At 49.4% G+C, this 13,869-nt stretch overlaps 1 protein-coding gene across 2 annotated transcripts in view; it reads right to left on the minus strand.

Moving 5' to 3' along the window:
- NUP205 (nucleoporin 205) overlaps nt 1–13,869 on the minus strand; it is a 136,984-nt gene that overhangs the window by 81,997 nt on the left and 41,118 nt on the right. The window lies entirely within an intron of this gene.

A 13,869-nucleotide genomic window follows, 5' to 3' on the forward strand; every position in this document is an offset into this window, starting at 1 on the left:
GGGTAACCCATGTTTCCTTCCTGGCCTTGATAACGCACATTTTTTGAGTTGGAGAGAAAAGGGGATCGCAGCTATTAGAGACATACAACCCAGGAGGCAATGCAGTGCTTTCTTTCTCTGATATCCAGATAAAATTTGGTATTTCCCACCGGGAATTTTTTATGTACCTGCAGGCCAGACACTTTGCTCAATCCCAGTCTCACCCAATGATTTCTGAGGCTACCACAGACCCGCTGCGCATCTTAATGGTGCTTACTAAAGATTGTCCTTACCATCTTAGTTACTTCAGAAACACCTTTAGGGTCTCATATAGAGACCGGCTCTGGGACTCCGCTTTGTCTTCATGGGCCAGAGATATCCCCATTATGGGATCGTGCGCTGAATTGTTAGATAACATTTTACCCACTTTTAGGTTCTTATACTCTGCCTCTTTGCAAGAGGTTCACTTGAAGACGCTCCAAAGGGCATATATAGCGCCTAATCAGAGGGCACACATGGTCCCAGACGACACTGGCTGTTGCATCAAATGTACTGCGCAGAGTGCCACCTTGTACCACAATATGTGGTCTTGCCGGAAAATATCTAAGTTTTGGTACAAGGTGGTCGCTTATCTCAACACAGTATTTAACTTACGGTTAATAAAACGCCCGAGGGCTTGTTTGCTACTTGATTTTAGGGAGTGGTCTCTTGGGCCTGAAGATAGAGACATTGTTCCGGTACTCTCTGTTATCCTGACAATTGCCAAGAAACAAATTCTTAATAATTGGATCAAACCGTCTACCCCTTCTTTGATGGCTGTGAAACACATGACCCTCCGGATTATTTATTTTGAGAGGCGTGCTACTCTTCCTGATATTGAATTGGGGGTCAGGCGGTTTGCCAAGAAGTGGGAGAGGTATATTGATACTCTAGACCCTGATGTACAGTCGTTCATATATAAACTTTTTGAGACCACAACGTGGTATCTATATAGACAAATCGATAGGGCCTCTTGACAAACTAGGCCCATGTACTGTTCCTTTGGGACCCCCTGCTGTTTTCTTAGGAAATGCAATTATATTAATTTTAATACCCCCATGCTGTATGTTTAGTCTGATGCCATATGGGTACTGAACCTCCTCTTTGGTTAGAATGGCTAACCATGCCTGAATCACTTCTTTAATATTTTTACTTAGGACTTCTTTGGCCGCTACTCATTCATGATATGATTATACTTGTATTGTTTTCCCCATTTGTTTCCCCCCCCCCCTCCTGTCTGTCTTCTTTACTGACCTCTCGGGTATACTGATGTCCTGTGAATCCTCAGGTAGAATTGTATGCTTAGCCTTAGGTATATGGTGATTTCTTATGCTAAGACGCACGTCGGTAATGTTTTCATCATTTCCTAGACCTCATGTAGGTTAAGATTGTTTATCCTTTACCTCTTACTCAAGCCTACAAGTACCGTCTATGTATCTGTGGTTTCACTGATGTGGCTTAAAAGCACTTTACGATGGATTATTGTAACTATACCGGTTTCTCTCCGGTTTTTGGTATGTCTGTATCATGAAGGTCTTCCCTGTTCTTGTATTTCTATAAAAAAATCTAATAAAAATTGTTGAATTAAAAAAAAACACGAAAATAACCAGTAGTAACCTAACTGCTAGGAACAGTCCGCACTGGGATGGGCGCCCAGCATCCTCTGCGGACTAGGAGAAAAGGATTTACCGGTAGGTATTAAAATCCTATTTTCTCTTACGTCCTAGAGGATGCTGGGGACTCCAAAAGGACCATGCGGTCTATACCAAAGCTCCAGACCGGGCGGGAGAGTGCAGACGACTCTGCAGCACCGATTGAGCAAACACGAGGTCCTCATCAGCCAGGGTATCAAACTTGTAGAACTTAGCAAAAGTGTTTGAACCCGACCACATAGCTGCTCGGCAAAGTTGAAGTGCCGAGACCACTCGGGCAGCCGCCCAAGATGAGCCCACCTTCCTGGTAGAATGGGCCTTTACTGATTTCGGCAACGGTAGCCCAGCCGAAGAATGAGCTTGCTGAATCGTATTACAAATCCAACGAGCAATAGTTTGCTTAGAAGCAGGATTTCCAATCTTGTTGGAAGCATACAGGACAAACAGAGCCTCTGTCTTCCTAGTAAGAGCCGTCCTGGCGACGTAAATTTTCAAAGCTCTTACAACATCAAGAGATTTTGGGACCGCCACAGCATCCGTAGCCACAGGCACCACAATAGGTTGGTTAATGTGAAACGAAGAGACCACCTTCGGCAGAAATTGTTGCCGGGTCCTCAATTCTGCTCTATCCGAATGTAAAATCAAATATGGGCTCTTGTGAGACAAAGCCGCCAACTCAGATACTCGCCTGGCAGACGCCAGAGCCAAAAGCATGACCACTTTCCAAGTGAGAAACTTCAACTCAACCTTACGCAAAGGCTCAAACCAGTGAGACATAAGGAACTGCAACACCACTTCAAGATCCCACGGCGCCACGGGTGGCACAAATGGAGGACGGATATGCCGCACTCCCTTCACAAAAGTCTGAACCTCAGGAAGGACGGCCAATTCCTTTTGAAAGAAAATAGATAAGGCTGAAATCTGCACTTTGATGGAACCCAATTTCAGGCCCGCATCCACGCCTGCCTGCAAAAAATGGAAAAAACGCCCCAAGTGAAACTCCTCCGCAGGAGCTGCTTTGGATTCACACCACGACACATATTTTCTCCAAATACGGTGATAATGTTTCGCCGTGACCTCCTTCCTAGCCTTAAGGAGAGTGGGAATGACTTCCCCTGGAATACCTTTCCGAGCTAAAATCTGGCGTTCAACTTCCACGCCGTCAAACGCAGCCACGGTAAGTCCGGAAACAGGCATGGCCCCTGCAGTAACAGGTCCTCTCTTAGAGGAAGCGGCCAGGGATCTTCCACTAGTAATTCCTGAAGATCCGGGTACCAGGCCCTCAGTGGCCAATCTGGAGCGACGAGTATTGTCTGAATCCTTTTTCGTCTTACGATCCTCAGCACCTTTGGAATGAGAGGAAGCGGAGGGAAAACATACACCGACTGAAACACCCACAGAGTTACCAGGGCGTCCACCGCACAGGCTTGGGGGTCCCTTGACCTGGAACAATACTTCGGAAGTTTCTTGTTGAGGCGAGACGCCATCATGTCTATCAGAGGAGTTCCCCAACGCCTTGTCACGTCTGCAAATACTTCTTGATGAAGAGCCCACTCTCCTGGATGGAGATCGTGTCTGCTGAGGAAATCTGCTTCCCAGTTGTCCACGCCCGGGAGGAAGACTGCTGACAGATCGCTTATGTGCTGTTCTGCCCAGCGGAGAATTCTTGTGGCTTCCGCCATTGCCGCCCTGCTCCTTGTTCCACCTTGGCGGTTTACGTACGCCACCGCTGTGATGTTGTCCGACTGGATCAGGACCGGAAGACCCTGAAGAAAACTCTTCGCTTGCAGGAGGCCGTTGTAAATGGCTCTTAACTCGAGAACATTTATGTGGAGAGAAAATTCCTGGCTTGAGCATTTTCCCTGGAAACTTCTTCCCTGCGCCCCAGCCTCGGAGACTTGCATCCGTGGTCAGCAGGACCCAGTCCTGGATTCCGAAACGGCGTCCCTCTAGAAGGTGAGAGCCTTGCAGCCACCACAGGAGAGAAATCCTGGCCCTGGAAGATAGACTTATTTTCCGGTGCATGTGTAGGTGCGACCCAGACCATTTGCCCAGCAGGTCCCACTGAAACACCCTGGCATGAAACCTGCCAAACGGAATGGCCGCGTAAGCCGCCACCATCTTCCCTAGCACTCGAGTGCATTGATGAATCGACACTCTTGTCGGTCTCAAAAGCTCCTTGACCATGGTCTGTATTTCTAGAGCTATGTCCTCCGGAAGAAACACTCTCTGAAGCTTTGTGTCTAGGATCATGCCCAGAAAGGGCAGCCGAGTCGTCGGAATTAACTGAGACTTTGGCAAATTTAAAATCCAACCGTGATGTTGCAGAACCGTCAGGGAGAGCTCCACATTCTTTAACAATTGTTCCTGTGACCTCGCCTTTATTAGGAGATCGTCCAAGTACGGGATAATTGTGACCCCTCGCTTGCGAAGGAGTACCATCATTTCTGCCATAACCTTGGTTAAAACCCTCGGGCCGTGGAAAGCCCAAACGGCAACGTCTGAAATTGATAATGACAATCCTGCACCGCAAATCTCAAGAAGGCCTGATGATGCAGAGGATAAATCGGGACGTGTAAGTAGGCATCTTTTATGTCGACTGACGCCATAAAATCCCCCCCTTCTAGGCTGGAGATCACAGCTCGAAGAGATTCCATCTTGAACTTGAAAGTTTTCAAGTATGGATTGAGGGATTTTAGGTTCAGAATCGGTCTGACCGAACCGTCCGGCTTCGGTACGACAAAGAGGCTCGAATAGAACCGTTGGGACAGGGGAACGGGAACAATGACCCTCTGTTGACACAACTTTTGTATCGCAGCATTTACTACTTCTCTTTCTGGAAGAGAAACTGGCAAGGCCGATACGAAAAAGCGGGTGGGGGGGGGGGGGGGGCATCTCCTGAAACTCCAGCTTATACCCTTGGGACACTATGTCTAAGGCCCAAGGATCCAGGGCCGATTGAAACCAGACCTGACTGAAGATTCGGAGACGGCCCCCCACCGACACGGACTCCCGCAGGGGAGCCCCAGCGTCATGCGGTGGACTTGGTAGAGGTGGGGGAGGACTATTGTTCCTGGGTGCCTGAACCTGCAGGCGACTTCTTTCCCCTTCCTCTACCCTTCGAAGCGAGGAAGGACGAGCCCCTTCCTCGTTTGTATTTGTTAGGCCGAAAGGACTGCATCTGCTGATGGGGCCCCTTTTTCTGTTGTGTGGGAACATAAGGAAGAAAAGATGACTTACCCACAGTAGCGGTAGACACCAGGTCAGCCAGGCCGTCACCAAACAAGACACTACCTTTGAAGGGGAGAGCTTCCATATTTTTCTTGGAGTCGGCATCAGCATTCCATTGATGGATCCACAGCGCCCTCCTGGCCGAGACCGCCATCGCATTGGCTCTTGATCCCAAGAGGCCAACATCTCTCGCCGCATCCTTTAGGTAATCTGCAGCGTCCTTGATATAACCAAGAGTCAAAAGAATATTATCTTTATCAAGGGTATCCATATCAGAAGCTAAATTATCAGCCCATTTAGCAATAGCACTACTCACCCATACCGACGCCACAGCAGGTCTGTGCAATGCACCAGTATTAACGAAAATGGCCTTCAAAGACGTCTCCAGCTTGCGATCCGCCGGATCCTTGAGAGCAGCCGTGTCAGGGGACGGAAGCGCCACCTTCTTGGACAAACGGGACAGAGCCTTGTCGACATTTGGAGACGACTCCCATTTTTCCCTGTCATCAGAGGGGAAAGGATACGCCATAAAAATTCTCTTGGGAATCTGCCACCTCTTGTCCGGCGACTCCCAAGCTTTTTCACAAAGAGCATTCATTTCATGAGAGGGGGGAAACTTCACCTCAGGTTTTTTCCCGTTAAAGAGGCAAACCCGTTTCCTGAACAGTAGGTTCGTCAGAGATATGTAAAACATCTTTAATAGCCACTATCATGTACTGAATACTCTTAACAACCCTTGGGTGTAAAGTAGCCTCATTAAAGTCGACATCGGAATCCGATTCCGTGTCGGCATCTGTATCTACCATCTGGGTAAAAGAACGTTTTTGTGACCCTGAGTGGGTCAGCACCTGAGCCAAAGCATCTTCCATGGATTTTCTCCATGTCTGAGAATCAGATTTATCGAGCCTCTTAGACAATAAAGCCACATTAGCATTAAGTGTACTAAACATAGTAACCCAATCAGCAGTCGGCTGTGCCGACAGAGCCATCTCCAGCCCCTTTTCTGCGCCCCCAGTAAACTCCTCCGGGGAGGAACACTCATCCTCAGACATGCCGACACGTAGTGCCGACACCCCCACACTGGCCAATAAAGGGGACAGCCTACAGGGAAGCCCGGAGAGAGAAACACAGAGGGAGTATGCCAGCTCACACCCCAGTGCCTATATACTACACACGTATAATATATATAACCTCAGTAACTGCTGCCCAGGGCGCTCCCCCCCAGCGCCCTGCATCCTGAGTGCCGTTGGTGAAGTGCGTGTGGGAGCATGGAGCGCAGCGCTACCGCTGCGCTGTACCTCCGTTACTGAAGTCTTCTGCTGTCACTGAAGTCTTCGGTTCTTCTAATACTCACCCGGCTTCTTTCTTCTGACTTCTGTGAGGGGGGTGACGGCGCGGCTCCGGGAACAAGCAGCTAGGCGCACCAAGTGATCGAACCCTCTGAAGCTAATGGTGTCCAGTAGCCTAAAAAGCAGAGCCCTTGAACTAGTAGCTCTGCTTCTCTCCCCTCAGTCCCACGATGCAGGGAGCCTGTAGCCAGCAGGTCTCCCTGAAAATAAAAAACCTAACAAAAGCCTTTCTAGAGAAACTCAATAGAGCTCCCCCAGTGTGTGTCCAGTCACTCCTGGGCACAAAGTCTAACTGAGGTCTGAGGGAGGGGCATAGAGGGAGGAGCCAGTTCACACCCAGTCAAAGTCTTTTTAGTGTGCCCAAGCTCCTGCGGATCCCGTCTATACCCCATGGTCCTTTTGGAGTCCCCAGCATCCTCTAGGACGTAAGAGAAAATAATACGATTTTGAACCTACCGGTAAATCTTTTTCTCGTAGTCCGTAGAGGATGCTGTGACTCCGTAAGGACCATGGGGATAGACGGGCTCCGCAGGAGACATGGGCACTTTAAGAAAGACTTTGGATCTGGGTGTGCACTGGCTCCTCCCTCTATGCCCCTCCTCCAGACCTCAGTTAGAGAAACTGTGCCCAGAGGAGACAGACAATACGAGGAAAGGATTTTAGTTAATCTAAGGGCAAGATTCATACCAGCCACACCAATCACACCATATAACCTGTGATATACAATCTAGTTAACAGTATGAACAACAACATATCATTGGTCCAAAACCGACAAAATTATAACATAACCCTTATGAAAGCAATAACTATATACAAGTCTTGCAGAAATAGTCCTAACTTTAGGCCCAAATTCACTCCAGTCTGTAGGAAGTGAAGAAAACGGCCTAGATGGAATTCTTCCGTAGGAGCATTCCTGGCCTCGCATCAAGAAACATATTTTCACCATATTCTGTGATAATGTTTAGATGTCACGTCCTTCCTAGCCTTTATTAGCGTAGGAATGACCTCATCCGGAATACCTTTTTACGCTAGGATCCGGCGTTCAACCGCCATGCCGTCAAACACAGCCTCGGTAAGTCTTGGAACAGACAGGGACCCTGTTGCAACAGGTCCTGTCTTAGAGGAAGAGGCCACGGATCTTCTGTGAGCATTTCCTGCAGATCCGGATACCAGGTCCTTCGTGGCCAATCCACAACAATGAGTATTGTTCTCACTCCTCTTTTTCTTATTATTCTCAACACCTTGGGTATGAGAGGAAGAGGAGGAAATACATAGACCGACTGGAACACCCACGGTGTCACTAGGGCGTCCACAGCTACCGCCTGAGGATCTCTTGACCTGGCGCAATACCTTTGTAGCTTTTTGTTGAGACGGGATGCCATCATGTCTATTTGGGGCAATCCCCACCGACTTGCAATTTGTGCGAAGACTTCCTGATGAAGTCCCCACTCTCCTGGACAGGTCGTGTCAGCTGAGGAAGTCTGCTTCCCAGTTGTCCACTCCCGGAATGAACACTGCTGACAGTGCACTTACATGATTCTCCGCCCAGCGAAGAATTCTGGTGGCTTCCGCCATCGCCACTCTGCTCCTTGTGCCGCCTTGGCGGTTTACATGAGCTACTGCGGTGACGTTGTCCGACTGAATCAGCACTGGTCGGTCGCGAAGTAAGGTCTCCGCTTGACATAGGGCGTTGTATATGGCCCTCAGTTCCAGGATGTTGATGTGAAGACAAGTCTCTTGACTTGACCAAAGGCCTTGGAAATTTCTTCCCTGTGTGACTGCTCCCCAACCTCGGAGGCTCGTGTCCGTGGTCACCAGAATCCAATCCTGAATGCCAAACCTGCGGCCCTCTAGAAGGTGAGCACTCTGCAGCCACCACAGGAGAGATACCCTGGCCCTGGGGGACAGGGTGATCCGCTGATGCATGTGCAGATGTGACCCGGACCATTTGTCCAATAGGTCCCATTGGAAAGTCCTTGCATGGAACCTGACGAAGGGAATGGCTTCGTATGTCACCACCATTTTTCCCAGGACTTGAGTGCAATGATGCACAGACACTTGTTTCGGCTTCAACAGGTTCTTGACTAGAGTCATGAGTTCCTGCGCTTTTTCTACCGGAAGAAAAACCCTTTTCTGGTCTGTGTCCAGAATCATGCCCAAGGAGGACAGGCGAGTCGTAGGATTCAGCTGCGACTTTGGAATATTGAGAATCCAGCCGTGTCGCTGTAACACCTTCAGTGAAAGGGATACGCTGTTCTGCAACTTCTCCCGTGATCTCGATTTTATGAGGAGATCGTCCAAGTACGGGATAATTGCGACACCCTGCTTTCGCAGGAGCACCACCATTTCCGCCATTACCTTGGTGAAAATCCTCGGGGCCGTGGAAAGCCCAAACGGCAACGTCTGAAATTGGTAATGACAATCCTGTATCGCAAATCTCAGGTACGCCTGATGAGGAGGATATATGGGAACATGCAGGTATGCATCCTTTATGTCCAGAGATACCATAAAATCTCCCCCTTCCAGGCTGGCGATGACCGCTCTGAGCGATTCCATCTTGAACTTGAACCGTTTTAAGTAAAGGTTCAGGGATTTTAAATTCAAAATGGGTCTGACCGAACCGTCCGGTTTCGGGACCACAAACAGGGTTGAGTAGTACCCCTTCCCTCTCTGAAGCAGGGGAACCTCTACCACCACTTGTTGAAGACACAATTTTTGAATCGCATGTAACACTATCTCCCTTTCCAGGGGAGAAGTTGGTAGCGCCGATTTGAAAAACCGGCGAGGAGGCACCTCTTCGAATTCCAGCTTGTATCCCTGGGAAACAATTTCCATTGCCCAGGGATCCACCTGTGAATGAACCCAGATGTGGCTGAAAAGTTGAAGACGTGCCCCCACTGGAGCGGACTCCCTCAGGGGAGCCCCAGCGTCATGCGGTGGATTTTGCAGAGGCCGGGGAGGACTTCTGTTCCTGGGAACTAGCAGTGTTGTGCAGCTTTTTTCCTCTGCCCCTGGCAAGAAAGGACGATCCACGTACTCTTTTGCTTTTATTTGAACGAAAGGACTGCATTTGATAATGAGGCGCTTTCTTAGATTGTGAGGGAATATAAGGCAAAAAATTCGATTTACCTGCCGTAGCTGTGGAGACGAGGTCCGAGAGGCCCTCTCCAAACAATTCCTCACCCTTGTAAGGCAAAAACTCCATATGCCTCTTTGAGTCGGCATCCCCCGTCCACTGTCGGGTCCATAAGACTCGCCTAGCAGAAATGGACATAGCGTTTATTCTGGAACCCAGTAAACTAATGTCTCTTTGAGCATCCCTCATATATAAGACAGCATCTTTTATATGCCCTAGGGTCATTAAAATGGTATCCTTATCAAGGGTCTCAATATCCGCTGATAAAGAATCTGTCCATGCTGCTACAGCACTACAAACCCAGGCCGACGCAATTGCCGGCCTGAGTAACGTACCAGAATGTGTGTAAATGGACTTCAAGGTAACCTCCTGCTTGCGGTCAGCAGGATCCTTGAGGGTAGGCGTATCTTGGGACGGGAGCGCTATCTTTTTTGATAAGCGTGTCAAAGCTTTGTCTACCCTAGGGGAGGATTCCCACCGTATTCTGTCCTGTGACGGAAAAGGATACGCTGTTAGAATCCTTTTGGGAATCTGCAGTTTTTTGTCTGGAGTTTCCCACGCTTTTTCGCATAACTCGTTCAGCTCATGTGAAGAGGGAAAAGTGACCTCAGGTTTCTTTCCCTTTCAGTAATATGCAAAACATCTTTAATTGCGATAATCATATATCGAATACATTTAGCCACCCTTGGCTGCAATTTTGCATCATCGTAGTCGACACTGGAGTCTGAATCTGTGTCGGTTCTGTGTCAACTATTTGGGATAGTGGGCGCTTCTGAGACCCCGAAGGTCCCGGCGACATTGGGACAGACATGGGTTGGCTCCCTGACTGTACCCTAGCTTCAGCTTTGTCTAATCTTTTGTGCAATAAATTAACATTAGCACTTAAAACATTCCACATATCCATCCAGTCAGGTGTCGGCACTGCCGACGAAGACCTAATATTCATACACTCCCCCTCCTCCTTAGGTGAGCCTTCAACCTCAGACATGTCGACACACGCGTACCGACACACCACACACACACACAGGGAAGCTCTTTTCTGAAGACCGGTTCCCCACCAGGCCCTTTGGAGAGACAGAGAGAGAGTATGCCAGCACACACCCAGTGCTATATGACCCAGGAAAAAACACAGATGTTTACCCAGTAGCGCTTTTGTATCATGTATATGCGCCAATTATGTGCCCCCCCCCCCTCTACTTTAAAACCCTCTTTCACCGTGTGTCAAGCAGGGGAGAGTCCGGGAAGCTTCCTCTCAGCGGTGCTGTGGAGAAAAAATGGCGCTGGTGAGTGCTGAGGGAGAAGCCCCGCCCCCTCGGCGGCGGGCTTCTGTCCCTCTCAAATTTTCTAATAACATGGCGGGGGCTCTTTTTATACATGTACAGTGCCCAGCTGTACATGTATATATGTGTATTTGCCACAGGAGGTGTTTATTGCTGCCCAGGGCGCCCCCCCCTGCGCCCTGCACCCTTACAGTGACCGAAGTGTGTGAGGTGAATGGGAGCAATGGCGCACCGCTTCACTGCTGTGCGTTACCTCTATGAAGATCAAGGTGTCTTCTGCCGCCTCTGAAGTCTTTTCCTCACATACTCACCCGGCTTCTTTCTTCCGGCTCTGCGAGGACGACGGCGGCGCGGCTCTGGGACGGACGGCGAGGGTGAGACCTGTGTACCGATCCCTCTGGAGCTAATGGTGTCCAGTAGCCTAAGAAACAGAGCCCTGAAACTCAGAGAAGTGGGTCTGTTTCTCTCTCCTCAGTCCCTCGATGCAGGGAGTCTGTTGCCAGCAGGCTCCCTGAAAATAAAAAAACCTAACTAAAATACTTTCTTTTACAGGAAACTCAGGAGAGCTCCCTGAAAGCACCCAGTCTCCACTGGGCACAGTATCAAACGGAGGTCTGGAGGAGGGGCATGGAGGGAGGAGCCAGTGCACACCCAGATCCAAAGTCTTTCCTAAAGTGCCCATGTCTCTTTCGGAGCCCGTCTATCCGCATGGTCCTTACGGAGTCCCAGCATCCTCTAGGACGTTAGAGAAAAGTGGTAAAAAAATCAGTTGCAGACAACATAATAGCATCAGATACATTTAGTATATAAACTTAAAGGACAATGGGGGTCATTCAGAGTTGTTCGCTCGCTAGCTACTTTTAGCAGCCGTGCAAACGCATAGTCGCCGCCCACGGGGGGAGTGTATTTTCGCTTTGCAGGAGTGCGAACGCCTTTGCAGCCGAGCGGTACATAAACATTTTTTGCAGAACAAGACCAGCCCTGTAGTTACTTATTCTGTGCGATGATTCCAGCGACGAAGGTCCGGGAACCGACGTCACACACCCGCCCTGCAAATGCCTGGTCACGCCTGTGTTTTCACTACCACTCCCAGAAAACGGTCAGTTGACACCCAGAAACTCGCACTTCCTGTCAATCTCCTTACGATCGGCTGTGCAAATGGAATAGTCGCTAGACCTGTGCAAAACAACGATGCTCTTTGTACCTATACGCCGCGCGTGCGTACTGTACCCTATACGCATGCGTAGTTTTGCAGTTTTTTTTTTAAATGAGCGCTACGCAACTAACATCGGCAGCTAGCGATCAACTTGGAATGACCCCCAATGTGCTGTCACTGATGTAAATTCTTGCTACAAGCAGCATATAAACTGTCAATGCAGTTGGTGTCAGGCAACAGCAAGTTAGTGGTCACGACTCGCACAGAAAAGTTAATGTCACCGGGGAGACACTCAATGAGATCCCGTCAGTCTCACATCGGTGACTGAGCCCACTAATAAGATGTTATTTGAAGAAACTGTACAGTCACCTGTATTAGATGAAGAAGCCAACGTGTCAATTCCAACCCTTAAATGCCCAACGTTTGTTATCCCTGCATGGGTTGGGGGTCCTGCTCAGATGTCTGTCAGGAGCAGTGTTTACCGCCGGCTTGTTTCACCGGCTGCCGGGAGTAAGATGGCCACGCCGTATTATGCTGGCTAGGGGGTCCTCCTCGGATATCCGTCAGGAGCGGTGTTGCCGCCAGCTAGACCCGTGGCGGATATCACCTATGCAACCGGATGGTCTTTAGGATACGGGCCGCTTGTAAGCGCTGGAGAGGAGACGTTTTAGGTGATCAAAGGCAGCTTTAGCATTGGTGGCTCATGGAGAGAGATCTGCAATTCTAGAAAGCCATGGGATTTCAACGCGTTTCTCTGCACAAAGGCAGACATTTCAACTGGGGTCATAGACGCAGCCCAACCAGGCAACGCATACCCAGAGAAGCAGCTTCTAGCTGCGCAATCTCTGCCGTGCTGACAGCTGTGCAGCCTGGTGAATTGCAGCCACCTGTGCGTATGGCAAACGGACTACGCAGGGTCTCGTCTGGAGAAATAACAGCATGTGGAGCTAACTGGGAGCTGCAAGCTGGTAAGCTACTGCATAACACCTGTGAAAATGGGTGAGGTCTGTTCCTGAGTGGCAATTGTGGCCAATGTAACCGCACTCGGCGTAGCTGTGAAAAGCCGGGCACACAGACCTGTGATAGGGATTCCTCTGCCATTATGGTTTGGAATCTGAGGAGAAAGTGTCTCAGTACAGGTTCCATAGCTAAATTATATAGAAGTAACCCCCCCCCCCCCCCCTTCCTCTCCCCCTGCCAGGGTGCTTAATTTTGTGGAAGACATGTTAAAGCCAACCAAATATATCCCCACAGGCCAAAGTTAGAAAACAGAGGTGTGTGCTTTACGGGACCATGCAATGAATGTTGACGCGCTACAATAGAGAAATAAGTGGGACTATAGAGAGAAACCCGGGTCACATTGTTACTAAGCCGGCGCTCATTGACTGAGCTATAGCATGGCTCCTTATATACTGTGGGGAAAGATACCTGGAAGTGTGTCCACAACTTACTGTGACCAAGATATGAAACATATCCATACATATAATATATATTAGGAAATATATAAGCCACCTAAAACATGCAACTAGAACATTGACAAATAGTGGCAGCCTGAGGAAGGCAGTCAACCAGGTTGCAAGCGCACTCAGGGATGGGGAGGGGGGGGGGGGGGGGGGGGGGAGCCTCCGTCTCCCTCACAGATGACCACCCCCCCCAGGGACTGTGTGCTAACCGCTGCAGCAGTGTCTTGTTTCACGTTGCCTTGGTGATCTAGTGTGCGGAGCAGCGAGCTGGGCAGACACTCACCCGTACTGCCGTGGTCTCCAAAGCTGCCGCCACCAAAGCAGGGTGTTGGAGCAGCTGTGAGGGCATACTATAGGACGCCTGTACAGAATACTCGTAAAATAAAGTGACTGGAGGGACCACTTAATAGCAGCCCCACAAAATGGTGCCTGCTTCTTCTGGCACCACCCTAGGGTTGTTGAATATTTTTACCATCGATGGGGAAGAACCACTGACGCCGCGCGGGAGCACGCATCGTCAGCATCATAGTGCATACACACATTAAGATGATATTGTCAATAATATGTCGGAATCGAGCACATCA

Source organism: Pseudophryne corroboree, chromosome 6, assembly GCF_028390025.1.
Source record: "Pseudophryne corroboree isolate aPseCor3 chromosome 6, aPseCor3.hap2, whole genome shotgun sequence".
NCBI classification, from domain to species: domain Eukaryota; kingdom Metazoa; phylum Chordata; class Amphibia; order Anura; family Myobatrachidae; genus Pseudophryne; species Pseudophryne corroboree.